The sequence below is a fragment of the Blennius ocellaris genome, assembly GCF_963422515.1.
Source record: "Blennius ocellaris genome assembly, chromosome: 12".
In the NCBI taxonomy this organism is placed as follows: Eukaryota; Metazoa; Chordata; class Actinopteri; order Blenniiformes; family Blenniidae; genus Blennius; species Blennius ocellaris.
The window spans coordinates 58,851-81,727 of record NC_137661.1 but is presented as its reverse complement, the minus strand read 5'-3'; positions in this window follow the sequence as shown (position 1 = coordinate 81,727).

Genomic DNA, 22,877 nt, shown 5'->3' with positions numbered 1-22,877 from the left:
ATTCTTTTAAAGTTGTCAGAGGTACTTTTTGAAGGTTTGTCATGGACATTTACTCTGAAGTAACTACAGTTACTCTCCATTTTTGTAGTTAGTTTTGCTTAATGCACCACACATTGTCACTGCATGAATGAAGAAGGCAGATCAGTTTAGTAGCTGAACTCTACAGATGTGGTTCCAGCTGCAGTGTCTTGTTGAAATAGGTTCAGAGAGATATTGAATATGGAATATGATGGGGGGGGGATTCTCCCTCTTCAATCCACTTGGCTCTGGACCTTATAAACACTCTGAGCTCTATTCACATAATATCTACCTGGATGTTTCTCCAGTGTTCTTGTGCTTCTTCAAACTGAACATGATCCATGAAACCGTGACGTAACTGAAGCAGTGACATCAGTTGTCCTTTTAAATATGGCGGCGACCACAAACACGCATGGCGGCGGCCAAAAACAAGTATGTCGGTGCCCATAAGCCACCATTGTGATACCGCACTGGCGAGGTTTGCGTTTTGAGAGTAGTATGGCGCTGACCGTGAGTAATAATGGCGGCGTCCACAAACAAGCATGTCAGCGGCCGTACACCGCCATTTTTATACCGCACTGGCGAGGTTTCAAGTCTGGAGGAGCACGGTTGCATTGCGGATCATGTTCTCTGGCCTCCCACCGACAGTGACGCTGTAATTGTGCGTCGGAACAAAACATATTGCATGTAGTACTGCCTCCCACCAACAGTGGCGCTGGGGTGGTGATTCGGATCAAAATGGCCGAACAAGATGGCGGCGGTGGATTCCCCACCGACGGCTTCTCAGTGCATGTGATTGTCGCCCCTCAATGATGTACGGGCACGTCAAGAAAAGAAAGGTGGATGCTGAAGGCCGAAATTTCAAGAAGATTTGGAGCACTAAATATTTGTTTACTGAAGTCGGTGGTAAACCCGTCTGTTTAGTTTGTGGAGAGCACGTCGCCGTGTTTAAGGAGTACAATGTGAGTCGGCATTATGAGACAAAACACGCGGAGAAATACAGACACTTGGCGGAGGCTGAGAGAGCGCGAATATCAGAAGACTTGCTAGCAAAGCTAGCAAAACAACAAGGCTGTTTTAGCAAACTACACACAGCCCGGGATGCAGCGACCAAGACCAGCTTCGTTATATCCCACAAAATCGCTAAAAACAGCAAGCCGTTCTCGGATTGGCGAGTTTGTGAAAGAGTGCTTGGTGGGCTCTGCCGCGCTAATATGCCCTGAGAATAAAGAAGCATTTGAAAAAGTCCCGCTGTCCAGGCGAACCGTCACCAGAAGGGTGAAAGGAATCGCGGAGAATCTCGAATGTCAGCTCAAAAGTGGAGTTGAAAGTTTTGACTTTTTCTCTTTGGCTTTGGATGAGAGCTGTGGTGTCCGTGACACTGCCCAGTTACTGGTGTTTCTCCGGGGAATAAGGCAGGACTTCAAGATTACGGAGGAGCTGGCAGCATTGAGGTCAATAAAAGGAACGACAACGGGAAACGATCTGTTCAAGGAGGTCGATGCATGCATGGTCAAGCTTGGACTGAAATGGGACAAACTGGTAGGCGTCACTACTGATGGTTGTCCGAATATGACAGGAAAACATGTCGGACTTTTGAAACAGATCCAAGATAAAGTGACTGAACTCGGCACAGAGCATCATTTAGTGTTGATACATTGTATTATACATCAGCATGTACTGTGCAGGTCTGTGCTAAAACTTAACCATGTTATTGATGTTGTAACAAAAACGGTTAACTTTATCAGGGCACGAGCATTAAATCACAGGCAGTTTGTTGCACTTTTAGAGGAGCATGAGAATGAACATGGTGACATCAGTACCACACAGCTGTCAGATGGCTCAGTCTGGGCAAAGTGCTCAAAAGATTTTGGGACCTGAAAACAGAGATTCAAGAGTTTTGTGAGATGAAAGGCAAAAACATCCCCGAGCTTTCAGATATGAACTGGATGGCAGATTTTGCATTTGCTGTTGATGTGACGGCACTGATGAATGAACTGAGCACTAAACTGCAAGGCAAGGGCCTTTTCGTTCATGACATGCATAACCTGGTGAAGGCTTTTATGAGAAAGTTGCTGTTTCTTTCAAGTCAACTACAGAACAACACTCTCACTCACATGCAAACCCTTAAATAAGTCAGACCATCAGCTAATCATCTCTGCAGGTACTCATCCATGTTAGGAGATTTGCATGGTGAGTTTTTAAGGCGATTTGATGATTGTAAAAACATTGAGGATGAAATGCACCTGGTTTCCTCTCCCTTTGCCTGCAGAGTAGATGATGCACCCAGTGATGTTCAGCTGGAGCTCATTGACCTGCAGTCTGACACAGTACTGGCAGAGCACTTTAAGTCAGCATCACTGCTGGAGTTCTACTCATCTCTTAAGGAGGAGAACTTTCCAAACATGAGGAGACATGCTCAGAAGATGTTGGTTCTGTTTGGATCTACCTACATATGTGAACAAACATTCTCAGTAATGAAGTTGACCAAATCCAGGTTCAGATCCTCTCTTACTGATGATCATCTGTCAGCTGTGCTTCGCATCTCCACCTCAGACATTCAACCTGACTTTGATGCACTCGTTAAAGGGCAGCAAAGGCTAGATTTCTCTCACTGAACAAGAAAATACCCAAATGTGTGTTCACTATTACTTTTTATCTGCACAGCTTGGCAGTTTGACAGTCATAATGTGACATATCTTGTTAATGATATTTGGCATACAAAGACATTGTGATGTCTTAATAGAAAAAAGTGTTTTTGGTTAATGTAATTAAAAAAAGAGTTACAAATGTTTCATGTTTACAATTGTTTTGAATAGCTGCACTGAATAAAAACATTTTTTGTTAAAATAACCCTCACTTTCTCTTTACCTAATAATAACACAGACACTTACCAGCATGTGTAAACAATGCCATTTACTGCTTTCAATTTAGAAATAAAATTCATATGCAGAATAGAGTATAAACTTTTGGCAAGTTTCCGGAATAAATGTGAATGTTTGATGAGAGGCTGTATCTGGCAGCATGAATCACTCATTGAGTAAAAAGAAAAAAGTGATGGCACGTGTCGCCCCAATTAATCCCTAAAACACAAGAGCCTCTAAACGTATTGAGAACAGGTAGGAAGCATATTACGAGCTAATAAAACTAGTAAACAGAGTCCATGTGTGTATCAGTGAAAGTGAGCAGGTTTTATGTTTCTATGTTTCTTCAGGTGAGATGTCCAGTTCCTGGACGTTCACAGCACTTTCACGGCTGGGAGACATAGTTTGCATTGTACAGAGAGGTTAAGAGATTTCTCCGACTTTAAAACATAGTGATGAAAGCAACTGTCTGCAGAATCCATGGCAAAGCATGGATTGTCAGCCTGAAAGCGTCGGGAAGTGTCGCAATGCCAGTGCATGGCGCATGTGACAGCTGCATTTCTAGTTTATTCCATCTGATTTCTACTGTAATCCTGCTCAGTAATCCCAGTTTTTATCGAGCATACCTGTAACGAGATTACACATTTTTTTATGTACTGTAACAGATTACAGTTATATGTTTTTTGTATCCTAATTATGTAACACTGTTACATGTATTCCATGACTACCCAACCCTGGTTGCACCTAAACATGTGATACACACTCAGACCTTACTGAGACTTACTAAACTAAAGTTTTCTAGCTGTGCAATGACTTGAAGTAAAGCTCTGGTAAACAAGCTGCATGTAATGATGTTCATGTAGGTACAAACAGCCAGAAGAGTCTTTAGAGCCAGAAGTGGACAGACGAAATCACCTTGTACTGCAGGTGACAGGAGGAGCAGCAAGGTGGGCGAGATACAGGTTCTGGGAGATTCCCACAACACACTGTAGACAAAAGAAAAGTGTTAAATGCACAGGCTCCACAAGTTGAGAGACTCTTAAGATCAACACCAGGAGACACCAGATCACTTTGATTGATTGTGAGGACAACACACACGGAGTGAGGTGGTATTGAAAGGCTAATTGCAGGAGGAAAGGTTTGTTTTGTAGAATGGGTCTCTTGTATTAAATTCAATGTAATTTGGATCAAATGTCTTTGTTATTTTAAAAGCATGCTTTGTTGTGAGATGTAATTTAATTTAATCACAATAACCAGCCAAAGTATTTTCTATGTTTACTACGTTTAAAACTAAATGATCAACCATCTCAACAGTCATTGGTGGACATTTAATGTATATTTCATCACCTGAAGAGTCCAACTTTGCTTTACATCTTTAACTTATATACAAGTGAAATCACAGCTCTAAGTTCTTGTTACTGAATAGTCCCTAAACGGCTCACCTGTCTCTGGCTGTGAGGCCCTGTCCGGAGGGATGGATGAGCCCGATGAAACGTGGGCTCAGCCGTTGGTGGAGATTTCCACTCAACCCTTTGAAGCGCTGCTCCCACGTTCCTCCACTTGGACCATGGTTTAATCGAGGAAAATCGTGTCGATGCTGACTTGTGACTTGTAAACAGTGCGTGCACGAGGAGAACTGGGCTCGTTCATGTCTCTCGCACACGTTTTAGTAGGCGTTCCATCTCGGGAGCAGGTAGAGCTTTGCGTGCATTTTTCAAAAGGTGGAGAGGGCGGTTCTTTCCTAAAATTCGGGAAAATCCTACTGTACTCCTTTAAGATAGAGCTGCTCAGGCTGGTTTAATTGAGAAAAAAATCATGTTATTTTCTTAAGATAGAGGTGATCAGGCTGGTTTGATCTAGAAAATCACATTACTGTCTTTAGATAGAGCTGATCAGGCTGGTTTGATTTAGAAAATCACGTTACTGTCTCTAGATGGTGCTGCTCAGGCTGGTTTGATTTAGAAAATCACGTTACTGTCTCTAGATGGAGCTGCTCAGGCTGGTTTAATAAAAAAAAAAAAAACTGACTTTAGGTAGAGATGCTTAGTGTTGGAATTCGTTCCTGTGTTCCCCTGAATTCCTGCTTGTTCGTTTGATCCGGGAGAGGCAGGAACAGAGTTAATTTCTTCAATAGTGAATTTAATAATCACACAAACAAGAGATTACAAAAATACATATATCAGATTACATAATACGAGCTCAGACCGTTCTTCCTTGCAGACCCAAGTGTGCAGGCCAGGTTTACAATGAAGAAGGGCACAACTGCAACACGTGGTTCATATTTATACATTTGCATACACCACCTCAACCTCACATTGGTCGGTTCCTCGTGATGTATGCGTTGCTATAGTGAATTTGCTATTCCTTTGTTCCCAAAACTGCTTCAAACTGGTTCTTCTCAGAGCTTGACGTTCTGTGGGACAAAGTGACCTCTTATCTGTTGATCCAATCTTACCTTGACCATGTTTTTGCAAGTAGAGCACTGAGGAGACATCGCCAACCAACTTGGAATGTCCCTGAACATGGATTTATAGCTGTGTTTTCCCAACTTGGGCAGTGGGAGAAACCCCAGTAGTGTAGAAACACAACTGAATACAATATGTCCAGTTGTCACACAGAAAACAAATGTTCAACCACTATATTCCTTCAATTCCCCTTTTGACCTCTGACCCCAGAGGTCAATAATTAGTGTCAATACAGTATGAGACACTCTTCGTATAATAGAGGTCATATGTAAGCAAAATCAACAATCATATACTCAAATAGCAACATACAAAACTTTTAAACGGTGGTGACTCCCCCTTGAACTGCAACCTTGTCGTGGTGGGGGAGTTTGAGCACCCGAATGACCCTCGGAGCTATGTTGTCGGGGGACTTGCCCCTCCTGTGGGCCCACCACCTACAGAGGCTGCCGTAGGGGTTGGGTGCATTGTGGATTGGGGGGCAGTCGACGGCAGAGGCCTCGACGACCCGATCCCCAGCCACAGAATCTGGCTATTGGGACATGGAATGTGACCTCGCTGGGGGGGAAGGAGCCCGAGCTTGTGAGGGAGGCTGAGAGATACCGTCTAGATATAGTCGGGCTCGCCTCCACTTACAGCTTGGACTCCGGAACCCAGCTCCTCGACGGGGGCTGGATACTCCACTGCTCTGGAGTTACCCTCTCTCTCTGGAGTTGCCCTGTCTCTCGGCTGGCCTGGGAACGCCTTGGGGTGCCACCGGAAGAGCTGGAGGAAGTGTCTGGGGTGAGGGAAGTCTGAGCAGAGTTGCCTCCGCGACGCGGCCCCGGATAAGCGGCAGAAAATGGATGGATGGATGGATGGACTTGGCACGTCACATGAACAGAGAGGAGCGCTATTTCACCTCCTCCCTTGCTGTCGTCTACTTCTCTGTGTTCTTCTTACTTCGGTGGATTATTCCGCCCTTTATCGTGTGGAGCTGTCTCCTGGATCAGCCAATCCAGGGGCAACTTGCTTCAGATGGATGGAGGTCTCCTGAAGAGTGCGATGTGGTTCTCCCGCCAGAGTACACTGCGACAGATGGCACCGCATTGTTCCTCTTTTATCCAGGGTTCGACTAACGGCCGGACCCTCCTCTCCAGTACCCTGGAATAGACTTTCCTGGGGAGCCTTTGTCACTCAGCCGAACAGCGTGAGACGTCCTCTCGACGACCTTAAATCGACCCGTTCACCTGGGCTCGGACCACTTCCTCTTTATCACCCTGAGAAGTACCCAGGGGCTGGTGTTGAGGATCTCAGCCGAGTCCCCCCTGGCTGCCGGTCCCGGCAACATGTGCAGAGAAACGAGATTCCAGACATCTCAAAACTGCGTTGTCACATCTCTCACCTGAACATAGATTTTTCTCTTGTATAGATTTGGCTAATGCTTTTTTCTGTCTGCCACTGGCGGATCAGGTGAAACCACTGCAAACAGGTCCGACTTATTGCCGCCAATGCAAACCAAACTCCTGTTCCGGGAATACAAAGACCGAACAGCGCTTAACAAAGGGCCCCGGACTCCATGCTCCCGGAGCACCCCCCCACAGGATGTCTCAGGGGACGCGGTCGAACGCCTTCTCAAGATCCAGAAAACACATGTGGACTGGTTGGGCAAACTCCCATGAACCCTCAAGCAGCTGGTGGAGGGTATAGAGCTGGTCCAGTGTTCCACGACCAGAATGAAAACCGCATTATTCCTCTTGGATCCAAGGTTTGACTAACGGCCGGACCCTCCACTCCAGTACACTGGAATAGACTTTCCTGGGGAGGCTAAGTTTGAGTGTGTAGTTGGAACACACCCTCCGATCCCCCTCCTTGAAGAGAGGGACCACGACCCCATTCTGCCTGTCCAGAGGTACCGTCCCCGCGTCACGCGATGTTGCAGGGATGAAGGGCCCAGGACTCCATGCTCCTGGAGCATGGAGTCGGTTTGCCAGAATTTCCTCGGGGCAGACCGAAAGTCCTCTTCCATGGCCTCTCCAAACTCCTCCCAGACCCGAGTTATTGCCTCCACCACAGCCATGAACTATGGGTCATGACCGAAAGAACGAGATCCCGGATACAAGCGGTTGAAGTGAGCTTCCTGCGTAGGGTGGCTGAGCGCACCCTTAGAGATAGGATGAGGAGCTTGAGAGTTGGTTTTTAGAATAAAGTTTGTATTTTACTAGACCATAGTCGTACTTTCACTATTCAAGTTTAAACATGAAGTGTTTATCAGGTTGAAGCAGTTTCATTATGCTGGATTTGACTGCTTATGGTCTTCTCATCAGTTGTGGCCGAAAAAATGCTTCAGACGAGATACTGAGTGTGTTTTTAGAATAAAGTTTGTATTTCACGAAACATACTAAACTCTCACTATTCAACTTTTAAATGATGTGTTTATCAGGTTCAAGCAGTTTCAACCAGTTTTATTTAGTGGAGTAACTGCTATTTTCATTTCATCAGTAGTGGCCGAAATGGTGCTCCTCACGGGATATAGAGTGATTTGGGAATAAAGTTTTTATTTCATTAGAACAAACTAGTAGTTTCTCAATTCAAGTTTAAACATGATGGAGTTAGCAGTCGCAAGTACTTTCAAACAATTATATTTAGTGGAGTAACTGCTATTTTCATTTCATCAGTAGTGGCCGAAATGATGCTCCTCACGGGATATAGAGTGATTTTGGAATAAAGTTTTTATTTCATTAGAACAAACTAGTACTTTCTCAATTCAAAGTTAAATGATGTGTTTATCAGGTTCAAGCAGTTTCAACCAGTTTTATTTAGTGGAGTAACTGCTATTTTCATTTCATCAGTAGTGGCCGAAATGATGATCCTCACGGGATATAGAGTGATTTTGGAATAAAGTTTTTATTTCATTAGAACAAACTAGTACTTTCTCAATTCAAGGTTAAATGATGTGTTTATCAGGTTCAAGCAGTTTCAACCAGTTTTATTTAGTGGAGTAACTGCTATTTTCATTTCATCAGTAGTGGCCGAAATGATGCTCCTCACGGGATATAGAGTGATTTTGGAATAAAGTTTTTATTTCATTAGAACAAACTAGTACTTTCTCAATTCAAGTTTAAATGATGTGTTTATCAGGTTCAAGCAGTTTCAACCAGTTTTATTTAGTGGAGTAACTGCTATTTTCATTTCATCAGTAGTGGCCGAAATGATGCTCCTCACGGGATAGAGAGTGATTTTGGAATAAAGTTTTTATTTCATTAGAACAAACTAGTACTTTCTCAATTCAAGGTTAAATGATGTGTTTATCAGGTTCAAGCAGTTTCAACCAGTTTTATTTAGTGGAGTAACTGCTATTTTCATTTCATCAGTAGTGGCCGAAATGATGCTCCTCACGGGATATAGAGTGATTTTGGAATAAAGTTTTTATTTCATTAGAACAAACTAGTACTTTCTCAATTCAAGTTTAAATGATGTGTTTATCAGGTTCAAGCAGTTTCAACCAGTTTTATTTAGTGGAGTAACTGCTATTTTCATTTCATCAGTAGTGGCCGAAATGATGCTCCTCACGGGATAGAGAGTGATTTTGGAATAAAGTTTTTATTTCATTAGAACAAACTAGTACTTTCTCAATTCAAGGTTAAATGATGTGTTTATCAGGTTCAAGCAGTTTCAACCAGTTTTATTTAGTGGAGTAACTGCTATTTTCATTTCATCAGTAGTGGCCGAAATGATGCTCCTCACGGGATATAGAGTGATTTTGGAATAAAGTTTTTATTTCATTAGAACAAACTAGTACTTTCTCAATTCAAGGTTAAATGATGTGTTTATCAGGTTCAAGCAGTTTCAACCAGTTTTATTTAGTGGAGTAACTGCTATTTTCATTTCATCAGTAGTGGCCGAAATGATGCTCCTCACGGGATATAGAGTGATTTTGGAATAAAGTTTTTATTTCATTAGAACAAACTAGTACTTTCTCAATTCAAGTTTAAATGATGTGTTTATCAGGTTCAAGCAGTTTCAACCAGCTTTATTTAGTGGAGTAACTGCTATTTTCATTTCATCAGTAGTGGCCGAAATGATGCTCCTCACGGGATATAGAGTGATTTTGGAATAAAGTTTTTATTTCATTAGAACAAACTAGTACTTTCTCAATTCAAGGTTAAATGATGTGTTTATCAGGTTCAAGCAGTTTCAACCAGTTTTATTTAGTGGAGTAACTGCTATTTTCATTTCATAAGTAGTGGCCGAAATGATGCTCCTCACGGGATATAGAGTGATTTTGGAATAAAGTTTTTATTTCATTAGAACAAACTAGTACTTTCTCAATTCAAGGTTAAATGATGTGTTTATCAGGTTCAAGCAGTTTCAACCAGTTTTATTTAGTGGAGTAACTGCTATTTTCATTTCATCAGTAGTGGCCGAAATGATGCTCCTCACGGGATATAGAGTGATTTTGGAATAAAGTTTTTATTTCATTAGAACAAACTAGTACTTTCTCAATTCAAGTTTAAATGATGTGTTTATCAGGTTCAAGCAGTTTCAACCAGTTTTATTTAGTGGAGTAACTGCTATTTTCATTTCATCAGTAGTGGCCGAAATGATGCTCCTCACGGGATATAGAGTGATTTTGGAATAAAGTTTTTATTTCATTAGAATAAACTAGTACTTTCTCAATTCAAGGTTAAATGATGTGTTTATCAGGTTCAAGCAGTTTCAACCAGTTTTATTTAGTGGAGTAACTGCTATTTTCATTTCATCAGGAGTGGCCGAAATGATGCTCCACACGGGATATTGAGTAATTTTGGAAGAAAGTTTTTATTTCATTAGAACAAAGTAGTACTTTCTCAATTCAAGTTAAAATGATGTGTTTATCAGGTTCAAGCAGTTTCAACCAGTTTTATTTAGTGGAGTAACTGCTCTTTTCATTTCATCAGTAGTGGCCGAAATGATGCTCCTCACGGGATATAGAGTGATTTTGGAACAAAGTTTTTATTTCATTAGAACAAACTAGTACTTTCTCAATTCAAGTTTAAATGATGTGTTTATCAGGTTCAAGCAGTTTCAATCAGTTTTATTTAGTGGAGTAACTGCTATTTTCATTTCATCAGGAGTGGCCGAAATGATGCTCCACACGGGATATAGAGTAATTTTGGAATAAAGTTTTTATTTCATTAGAACAAACTAGTACTTTCTCAATTCAAGGTTAAATGATGTGTTTATCAGGTTCAAGCAGTTTCAACCAGTTTTATTTAGTGGAGTAACTGCTCTTTTCATTTCATCAGTAGTGGCCGAAATGATGCTCCTCACGGGATATAGAGTGATTTTGGAATAAAGTTTTTATTTCCTTAGAACAAACTAGTACTTTTTCAATTCAAGTTTAAACATGAAGTGTTTATAAGGTTAAAGCAGTTTCAACCTCTTTTATTATGCTGGATTTGACTGTTATGGTCTTTTCATCAGTTGTGGCCGAAAAGATGCTTCAGACGAGATACTGAGTATGTTTTTCGAATAAAGTTTTAATTTTATTAGGACAAACTCGTACTTTCACTATTCAAGTATCTACCCAGATAAATGTACACTAACACAACTATTGCTCACCCAAGGTGCTAAAAACACTGTGTTGCAGCTGCGAGGTTACAATTTGTATAGACTACAGAAGTGAAAGCCACAGGTGCATTAACAACATTTTCGCACTTTTCGAAACACAGCTTTTGCGTGACTCCTACCATGAGTCGTCAGAGACACTGCGTGCTCAGAGCAAAGATACCTCGGGAGCCACATGACCCAGTTGAAGACTGTTGTCGCCGGTCTTCTATGCCTGTCTACACAGGAGAGAAGAAACCTCAACAGCGAGTTGCTATGACACACTGATGGATATCAGTGCTCTCAGCCACACCACCACGTGGTCTCGCAGCTCTTTCACTCCTTTTCAGGAGAAGGAACATTGTCATTTTCCAGCACCTGACAGTGCTATCAGCTCCCTCACTCTCTCCACCGGAGAGAACCAGGATGTTCTAGCTCAGATGACTCTGACCATTCCGATATCCCAAGGGTACCTGGTCTTTGGACCAGCCAGCTTGAGTCCCTTGCAGAGGACATAGAGCAGTTCGAACCAAACAACCCGGAGATTCGTGTAGCGGACAACCTGGTGGAGGTTGAACGCTGCCTCTTCAACCTGCCTCATCCTTCGTCCCGAGAGAAGCTTACGCTTCTCTGGAAGATGACATCCAGGAGTGTCCATGTTTACATAGAGTCCCTCCCATCTGCCATCAGAGACCATTACTCAGCCCTCTGTCATGCACTTAGGGAAGCAGGATCATCTGCACAATGATCCTGCCTCTGCAAACTTTGGTGCATTTACAATCACTCAAAAGGGGGCGGAGACTCCCAGATAGTATTTATAGGTGCCTAAGGGCTGCCTACTTCCAAGGCCACAATGCACCAGGATTGGACAAAGACCAGACTTTTAAGTCCCTCTTCGTTAACAACCTCCACAACAGTGTGTGGATCGATGTCGCCCTTTTCTGCAGGACCAAAACCCCACCATGAAAGACCTCCGCAAACATGCGCAGATGGTGTGGGAGCTGCACCACCGTTCAGGTGAAAACTATGATGGTGATGCAGGTGTCCTGAGGTCTCAGGTGAGGAGAGGTAAGTCTAAAAACCGAGGCTGAGGTCAGACTCAAAACAACTGGGATGCAGATGTCCCACAGTGGATTAAAACCTGCATCAGAGTGGTGAAGCAGCACCTGAACCCGCCTGGTAAGAAGGGACCTGGCTCCCCCTGACCGCATGACTTGGCCCCTCCCCTCCGCACACAAAGTTCATTTTGGCAGGAGGAGGAGATCCAGGAGGTGAAAGAGGCCCATTTGACATTCTTGGGTAATCTTGGCTATGCCAACCACAGATACACTTCAGTGGTGGTAGGGGTTGTTGACACTCTCTCACTGCTTGGTACTGGGTCAGAAATCCCCCTCATGTGTGTACCAGAAGAACCTTATTCAGGCTTCGAGTCAAAGACCGAGCAACGCTCTGCTGAGGCTCGCACTTTACCACAACAGAAACAAGGAGATGCATTTGTATGAGGAGGTCTCCCGCGATTATCACACGATCTTCGCAAGGGACTCGCACAAAAAGGGGGGGGGGGAGTCACAGACATCCACCCAGTGCGCGTCCCCACTGACTTCGAGGCACTGCCATCTTCTGAAACCCAGTACATACCCTTTCTAGCTGACGGGGTCAAGCGGTCCTGGTTCACTGGTTTGAAACAGCCTGCGCTCCAATCTCACACCTTCCCTGTTATTCAAGATTGTTATATCTAAAGAGAAACATAAATCAATTTAAATAACACTTTTTTTGGCATTAACTATTTCCAGTTTAGCTGGTGGTGGCCCAATGTCATTATTATTTGATAAATAACCAATTTATTCTAATGAATAATTTTTCATAAATAAATTATTTTTGATAAAATGTTGCTCCGTGCTCTTGTTCATCTTCCAACATGTGAGATGTTGTTGATGAATACACAGCACAGTTCCACAGTAACCAATGTGTTTTACACAGCCACTGTTCTTTGTGTCAACATGTAGGTCCAGAACACAACTAAAGACGATGTCTCTAGACATCCAGAAGACTTCCTCAGAAGAGCCTGAATGAAAGTTTTTTGAGACGTCTTTCCTGAACATTATATTGACGTCTGGTCTGGCCGTCACTGAAAACACGTTTCAAAAGAAACAGAACACGTCATCAGTCTACCACGGGACATACACAGAGAGTCAGTTTAGTATTACCATTAACATGCATTTAATTGGACTATGGAAGAAAACCAGAGAACCCTGAGGAAACACATGCACACACAAGTTAATTCCACAAACACCTCCAGGTGGATTTAAATCCACGATTTTCTGTCTGTAGCCATTGAGACAATTTGACCATTGTAATTGATAGAGCTGATAAAACCTTTATTTGGTATATAGTTGTAATCTCAATATGAAAGGTTGTAGAAATTAATCATGCCCAAAAACTCCTGCAGGGCCTTAACCGAGGCTGGACGAGGGAAATCTGTCACCGCTTGCACCTTAGAAGGCAATGGAATGGCACCCTGAGTTGAAATACGATGACCCAAAAAGTCAATCACAGGCAGACCAAACTGGCACTTAGCAGGGTTGACAATTAGGCCATGTTCCTCAAGGCCAGACCTGGGCATTTTAAGGCCCGCGGGCCAAATGCGGCCCGTGACCCGATTCTGACCGGCCCGCGAAAGGTTGCTTAGAATTAAGAAAACAAAAGCTTCTTTCGAATTTTAATGTGTGGACTAAAACCATCGGCTCTATAAATTAAAATGGAAATGCTTTTACTTTGAAGCCTGTTTATTTATGTACAGTGTACGTAACCTACGTACGTCGTATACGTAACCCGTAAAACAAGTCAATCAGTGCATGCAAGAGATGTCGGTGGAGAATCAAAAATGGCGGTGTTGCGGGCGCCGCCATACTTATTTACCGGTCGCCGCCATTTTGAAAATATGCGTACCGGAAGTGACGTTTACTGTAGCGAGATACAGGAAGTGACGTATCAGACCCCGCGGAACGTCGGGAATTACGTTTTCGGAGGCCCACCCACCGGAAGTGACGTTGGAGGACCCACTCGCCGGAAAAAAAACTGTGCGCCGCGCTTCAAACGCACATTTGTTCCCATTGCATTGTTTTCTTCACACGTGTACTCGAAGCTCAACAGAGTAAAGGATTGTCTTCTGCTAAGGTAAATAATTGCATTTTTTTCTATGTGTAAAGTATCAGCCTGCACTAATAAGAACGAAATAGTAGGTGGAGTTATACCAGTATTTAGAGACTATGTTTATACTCGCACTGGAAGACCGGAGCCAGATCAGCTTCACAACCTTCCATGAGGGAACAGATATGTTCATCTCTCCCCAACTGTGTCAGTCTGTCCACATATCTGCTGCTTTATTTCTCCGTCCAGACAACTCACAGTTTACTGTGTGCCTTCACTTATCACTCCTGCTAACTGCAGTTTCATCACAACATTTAGTTGCGTTTACGTCCTAAATGGCTGAATTTTGTCACGTGGGTGAAAAGCCTCAAAACGGTGTGCATCAGCCTGCACTAATAAGTAGGACATGGTTGATAGGTGTCATTATATCAGTATTAGTGAGAGGAAGAGTCGTTGTATAGTTATGTTGGGAGCAATTCAAGTAAGATCAGCTCAAAGTTTATGTTGCTCTTTTTTTATCTTTGTTCCATGTGTTGGTTTATTTAGACCCGTACTGGTATTTTTTATCATACTGCATTACTGGATTTTTACAACCTGACTGGGATTTCTGTGTTATTATCAGAGCATCCAAATTAGAGAAAGTTTAATGGTTGTGAGGGAGATTGAATATCTTATATATAACATACTGCAATGAATCACTTGGATGCTTGTCAGTTTGCAATCATCAATGAGAGATCAGTACATTTGAACAAATACTAATGATTCTGATTTAAATATTTTTTCAGACGCAGTGTTCAATCAGAATGTCACGTCATCGTAGCAGCGAATGCGTGGGCATGGAGCATTCATATGCACACCCAACAATGCACACAGCATCTGTGCTGACCACGGATCCAGAGACCGTAAAGGAATTGAGTGTCGCATGTCTGCATGCAGAACACTCCTATGACTCATCAATCAAGTTTGAGATTTTTTATGTAACATAAGCTCAGTTTGTTTATTTTTATTCGTCTGTATTGCAACAGATCTTCGAGATGCTGAAAGAGATGGAGGAGGTCATGGAAATCAAGAAGGGGGACCTGAGACTCATCAATTACATTTTTTATGTTATGCTTCCAGAATTAAGATGATCAATCAATGGAGGACATCATAGAAGTAGTGGTCAATATTTTGTGTCTTTTGAAACCTATCTGCATGCACCTTGTCCATCTTTTTCAGATCATCATCAACATCCTGATGGCTGAAGGTCACACAAGGCTTCAAGCACAGGTCATCATAGCCAGTGGGAGAAAGTTCTAGCAAGCTCCTGTCGTCTGTGCTCTCATCCTCCCTGCCGGATGTCTATCAATATAGTGGTTTGAAGTCTCCTGTCCCAATTTTCAGAGTGTATCTTTTATCTATCTGTCTGTCCTCTCCTCTATCCTCTCACCCCAACCGGCCAGCAGAATGCCTCCACCTCTGAGTCTGGTTTCTGCAAAGATTTCTTCCTGTTAGAGGGACTTTTTCCCTTTCCACAGTCGCTCACGCTTGCTCATGTGGATTTGTTTGGTTTTGTCTTTAAAAGTGCTTTTAATATATAATAAAGAACAATGACGTGATTCATGGATGGTTTTATTCTTTTAAAGTTGTCAGAGGTACTTTTTGAAGGTTTGTCATGGACATTTACTCTGAAGTAACTACAGTTACTCTCCATTTTTGTAGTTAGTTTTGCTTAATGCACCACACATTGTCACTGCATGAATGAAGAAGGCAGATCAGTTTAGTAGCTGAACTCTACAGATGTGGTTCCAGCTGCAGTGTCTTGTTGAAATAGGTTCAGAGAGATATTGAATATGGAATATGATGGGGGGGGGGGGATTCTCCCTCTTCAATCCACTTGGCTCTGGACCTTATAAACACTCTGAGCTCTATTCACATAATATCTACCTGGATGTTTCTCCAGTGTTCTTGTGCTTCTTCAAACTGAACATGATCCATGAAACCGTGACGTAACTGAAGCAGTGACATCAGTTGTCCTTTTAAATATGGCGGCGACCACAAACACGCATGGCGGCGGCCAAAAACAAGTATGTCGGTGCCCATAAGCCACCATTGTGATACCGCACTGGCGAGGTTTGCGTTTTGAGAGTAGTATGGCGCTGACCGTGAGTAATAATGGCGGCGTCCACAAACAAGCATGTCAGCGGCCGTACACCGCCATTTTTATACCGCACTGGCGAGGTTTCAAGTCTGGAGGAGCATGGTTGCATTGCGGATCATGTTCTCTTGCCTCCCACCGACAGTGACGCTGTAATTGTGCGTCGGAACAAAACATATTGCATGTAGTACTGCCTCCCACCAACAGTGGCGCTGGGGTGGTGATTCGGATCAAAATGGCCGAACAAGATGGCGGCGGTGGATTCCCCACCGACGGCTTCTCAGTGCATGTGATTGTCGCCCCTCAATGATGTACGGGCACGTCAAGAAAAGAAAGGTGGATGCTGAAGGCCGAAATTTCAAGAAGATTTGGAGCACTAAATATTTGTTTACTGAAGTCGGTGGTAAACCCGTCTGTTTAGTTTGTGGAGAGCACGTCGCCGTGTTTAAGGAGTACAATGTGAGTCGGCCTTATGAGACAAAACACGCGGAGAAATACAGACACTTGGCGGAGGCTGAGAGAGCGCGAATATCAGAAGACTTGCTAGCAAAGCTAGCAAAACAACAAGGCTGTTTTAGCAAACTACACACAGCCCGGGATGCAGCGACCAAGACCAGCTTCGTTATATCCCACAAAATCGCTAAAAACAGCAAGCCGTTCTCGGATTGGCGAGTTTGTGAAAGAGTGCTTGGTGGGCTCTGCCGCGCTAATATGCCCTGAGAATAAAGAAGCATTTGAAAAAGTCCCGCTGTCCAGGCGAACCGTCACCAGAAGGGTGAAAGGAATCGCGGAGAATCTCGAATGTCAGCTCAAAAGTGGAGTTGAAAGTTTTGACTTTTTCTCTTTGGCTTTGGATGAGAGCTGTGGTGTCCGTGACACTGCCCAGTTACTGGTGTTTCTCCGGGGAATAAGGCAGGACTTCAAGATTACGGAGGAGCTGGCAGCATTGAGGTCAATAAAAGGAACGACAACGGGAAACGATCTGTTCAAGGAGGTCGATGCATGCATGGTCAAGCTTGGACTGAAATGGGACAAACTGGTAGGCATCACTACTGATGGTTGTCCGAATATGACAGGAAAATATGTCGGACTTTTGAAACAGATCCAAGATAAAGTGACTGAACTCGGCACAGAGCATCATTTAGTGTTGATACATTGTATTATACATCAGCATGTACTGTGCAGGTCTGTGCTAAAACTTAACCATGTTATTGATGTTGTAACAAAAACGGTTAACTTTATCAGGGCACGAGCATTAAATCACAGGCAGTTTGTTGCACTTTTAGAGGAGCATGAGAATGAACATGGTGACATCATGTACCACACAGCTGTCAGATGGCTCAGTCCGGGCAAAGTGCTCAAAAGATTTTGGGACCTGAAAACAGAGATTCAAGAGTTTTGTGAGATGAAAGGCAAAAACATCCCCGAGCTTTCAGATATGAACTGGATGGCAGATTTTGCATTTGCTGTTGATGTGACGGCACTGATGAATGAACTGAGCACTAAACTGCAAGGCAAGGGCCTTTTCGTTCATGACATGCATAACCTGGTGAAGGCTTTTATGAGAAAGTTGCTGTTTCTTTCAAGTCAACTACAAAACAACACTCTCACTCACATGCAAACCCTTAAATAAGTCAGACCATCAGCCAATCATCTCTGCAGGTACTCATCCATGTTAGGAGATTTGCATGGTGAGTTTTTAAGGCGATTTGATGATTGTAAAAACATTGAGGATGAAATGCACCTGGTTTCCTCTCCCTTTGCCTGCAGAGTAGATGATGCACCCAGTGATGTTCAGCTGGAGCTCATTGACCTGCAGTCTGACACAGTACTGGCAGAGCACTTTAAGTCAGCATCACTGCTGGAGTTCTACTCATCTCTTAAGGAGGAGAACTTTCCAAACATGAGGAGACATGCTCAGAAGATGTTGGTTCTGTTTGGATCTACCTACATATGTGAACAAACATTCTCAGTAATGAAGTTTACCAAATCCAGGTTCAGATCCTCTCTTACTGATGATCATCTGTCAGCTGTGCTTCGCATCTCCACCTCAGACATTCAACCTGACTTTGATGCACTCGTTAAAGGGCAGCAAAGGCTAGATTTCTCTCACTGAACAAGAAAATACCCAAATGTGTGTTCACTATTACTTTTTGTCTGCACAGCTTGGCAGTTTGACAATCATAATGTGACATATCTTGTTAATGATATTTGGCATACAAAGACATTGTGATGTCTTAATAGAAAAAAGTGTTTTTGGTTAATGTAATTAAAAAAAGAGTTACAAATGTTTCATGTTTACAATTGTTTTGAATAACTGCACTGAATAAAAACATTTTTTGTTAAAATAACCCTCACTTTCTCTTTACCTAATAATAACACAGACACTTACCAGCATGTGTAAACAATGCCATTTACTGCTTTCAATTTAGAAATAAAATTCATATGCAGAATAGAGTTTAAACTTTTGGCAAGGCCCTCCACAATATTTTCTGCTTCTCATTTGGCCCCTTCGGAAAAATAATTGCCCACCCCTGCTCAAGGCGCTGAAAAACTTGCTTTAGGTGTGAAAAATGCTCCTCAACTGAAGAACTAGCCACCAAGATGTCGTCCAGGTAAACAGAAACGAAAGCGAGGTCGCGCAGCACAGAGTCCATCAACCTCTGAAAAGCCGTGCCTCTACTCTTGCCTGGCCATAATAAAACATAAAAAAATGACAAGAAAGAATAGAAAGTGTCATCTGCTCAGTGTATTGACACATCTTATACACAGCAGACACAAATTGCACTTAACAAGTTTTGAACTATCAAAACTCAGTAACCAATCAGGTGTCTAACATTGATTTTTTTTTTTTAGAGAATCAAAACCACAATACAAATAAAGCTTTCAATTTCTATTCAAGAAAATGTGCCCATCTTTTCTAAAACTCTCTCTCTCTCTCTCTCTCTCTCTCTCTCTCTCGCCCCGTTTCCTCATTAGTTTTAATGTTGGTTTTTTTCCGGAATAAATGTGAATGTTTGATGAGAGGCTGTATCTGGCAGCATGAATCACTCATTGAGTAAAAAGAAAAAAGTGATGGCACGTGTCGCCCCAATTAATCCCTAAAACACAAGAGCCTCTAAACGTATTGAGAACAGGTAGGAAGCATATTACGAGCTAATAAAACTAGTAAACAGAGTCCATGTGTGTATCAGTGAAAGTGAGCAGGTTTTATGTTTCTATGTTTCTTCAGGTGAGATGTCCAGTTCCTGGACGTTCACAGCACTTTCACGGCTGGGAGACATAGTTTGCATTGTACAGAGAGGTTAAGAGATTTCTCCGACTTTAAAACATAGTGATGAAAGCAACTGTCTGCAGAATCCATGGCAAAGCATGGATTGTCAGCCTGAAAGCGTCGGGAAGTGTCGCAATGCCAGTGCATGGCGCATGTGACAGCTGCATTTCTAGTTTATTCCATCTGATTTCTACTGTAATCCTGCTCAGTAATCCCAGTTTTTATCGAGCATACCTGTAACGAGATTACACATTTTTTTATGTACTGTAACAGATTACAGTTATATGTTTTTTGTATCCTAATTATGTAACACTGTTACATGTATTCCATGACTACCCAACCCTGGTTGCACCTAAACATGTGATACACACTCAGACCTTACTGAGACTTACTAAACTAAAGTTTTCTAGCTGTGCAATGACTTGAAGTAAAGCTCTGGTAAACAAGCTGCATGTAATGATGTTCATGTAGGTACAAACAGCCAGAAGAGTCTTTAGAGCCAGAAGTGGACAGACGAAATCACCTTGTACTGCAGGTGACAGGAGGAGCAGCAAGGTGGGCGAGATACAGGTTCTGGGAGATTCCAACAACACACTGTAGACAAAAGAAAAGTGTTAAATGCACAGGCTCCACAAGTTGAGAGACTCTTAAGATCAACACCAGGAGACACCAGATCACTTTGATTGATTGTGAGGACAACACACACGGAGTGAGGTGGTATTGAAAGGCTAATTGCAGGAGGAAAGGTTTGTTTTGTAGAATGGGTCTCTTGTATTAAATTCAATGTAATTTGGATCAAATGTCTTTGTTATTTTATTTTAAAAGCATGTTTTGTTGTGAGATGTAATTTAATTTAATCACAATAACCAGCCAAAGTATTTTCTATGTTTACTACGTTTAAAACTAAATGATCAACCATCTCAACAGTCATTGGTGGACATTTAATGTATATTTCATCACCTGAAGAGTCCAACTTTGCTTTACATCTTTAACTTATATACAAGTGAAATCACAGCTCTAAGTTCTTGTTACTGAATAGTCCCTAAACGGCTCACCTGTCTCTGGCTGTGAGGCCCTGTCCGGAGGGATGGATGAGCCCGATGAAACGTGGGCTCAGCCGTTGGTGGAGATTTCCACTCAACCCTTTGAAGCGCTGCTCCCACGTTCCTCCACTTGGACCATGGTTTAATCGAGGAAAATCATGTCACACTGAAAAAACAATTCTGTCATTTCATTTTTGAGTGTACTTTTTTAAGATAGAGCTTCTCAGGCTGGTTTAATCAAGTAAAATCATGTTACTGTCTTAAAGGTGCACAGGAGGATTTTCTTTTTCCGGGTGGATCATCAAGACTATTGGTACTCCCAACTGTCAATCATTCTGGTGATATATTACGCAAGGCCGTCGTATGTGCTCGTCCCCAGGTAGCGTGGATCTATTAGTTTTCACTTTCTGCGCATGCGCGCTTTCAGGTGTATATGGTGAGCTACGCCTTCAGCGAGCTCGCAGTTCTCACCGGGTACTTTGAAAATGGCAGAGGGTCGCAAAAGAGAAAAAGTGTCTTCGAAGTGTATGAGAAGAAGAGAAAGGCTTCGGAAGAGAGAAACAAGACCAGAGTGTTTTTGGGAGATTCTTTCACACGATGGCGTGCGCTGAAAGCCCAGGTTGGGCTTCCCACTGATGCTTCAGTCGCGAAGTTTCTACTCGACAGGTAAAGTTTGGCATTCTATTTGGAGAAATCCATTTCAAATCACTTCCAGTAAAAGTTATCTATGTCTATATTGTAACTTTCCAGGGTTGATTAGTGGAAAAAGTTCAAATCTTCTTGTAAAGTGAGCTTGTGTAAGCGATGCTGACTTGTGACTTGTAAACAGTGCGTGCACGAGGAGAACTGGGCTCGTTCATGTCTCTCGCACACGTTTTAGTAGGCGTTCCATCTCGGGAGCAGGTAGAGCTTTGCGTGCATTTTTCAAAAGGTGGAGAGGGCGGTTCTTTCCTAAAATTCGGGAAAATCCTACTGTACTCCTTTAAGATAGAGCTGCTCAGGCTGGTTTAATTGAGAAAAAAATCATGTTATTTTCTTAAGATAGAGCTGCTCAGGCTGGTTTAATCCAGACAAATTGTGTTACTGCCTTTAGATAGAGCTGATCAGGCTGGTTTGATCTAGAAAATCACATTACTGTCTTTAGATAGAGCTGATCAGGCTGGTTTGATTTAGAAAATCACGTTACTGTCTCTAGATGGTGCTGCTCAGGCTGGTTTGATTTAGAAAATCACGTTACTGTCTCTAGATGGTGCTGCTCAGGCTGGTTTGATTTAGAAAATCACGTTACTGTCTCTAGATGGTGCTGCTCAGGCTGGTTTGATTTAGAAAATCACTTTACTGTCTCTAGATGGAGCTGCTCAGGCTGGTTTAATAAAAAAAACAAAAAACTGACTTTAGGTAGAGATGCTTAGTGTTGGAATTCGTTCCTGTGTTCCCCTGAATTCCTGCTTGTTCGTTTGATCCGGGAGAGGCAGGAACAGAGTTAATTTCTTCAATAGTGAATTTAATAATCACACAAACAAGAGATTACAAAAATACATATATCAGATTACATAATACGAGCTCAGACCATTCTTCCTTGCAGACCCAAGTGTGCAGGCCAGGTTTACAATGAAGAAGGGCACAACTGCAACACGTGGTTCATATATATACATTTGCATACACCACCTCAACCTCACATTGGTCGGTTCCTCGTGATGTATGCGTTGCTATAGTGAATTTGCTATTCCTTTGTTCCCAAAACTGCTTCAAACTGGTTCTTCTCAGAGCTTGACGTTCTGTGGGACAAAGTGACCTCTTATCTGTTGATCCAATCTTACCTTGACCATGTTTTTGCAAGTAGAGCACTGAGGAGACATCGCCAACCAACTTGGAATGTCCCTGAACATGGATTTATAGCTGTGTTTTCCCAACTTGGGCAGTGGGAGAAACCCCAGTAGTGTAGAAACACAACTGAATACAATATGTCCAGTTGTCACACAGAAAACAAATGTTCAACCACTATATTCCTTCAATTCCCCTTTTGACCTCTGACCCCAGAGGTCAATAATTAGTGTCAATACAGTATGAGGCACTCTTCGTATAATAGAGGTCATATGTAAGCAAAATCAACAATCATATACTCAAATAGCAACATACAAATCTTTTAAACGGTGGTGACTCCCCCTTGAACTGCAACCTTGTCGTGGTGGGGGAGTTTGAGCACCCGAATGACCCTCGGAGCTATGTTGTCGGGGGACTTGCCCCTCCTGTGGGCCCACCACCTACAGAGGCTGCCGTAGGGGTTGGGTGCATTGTGGATTGGGGGGCAGTCGACGGCAGAGGCCTCGACGACCCGATCCCCGGCCACAGAATCTGGCT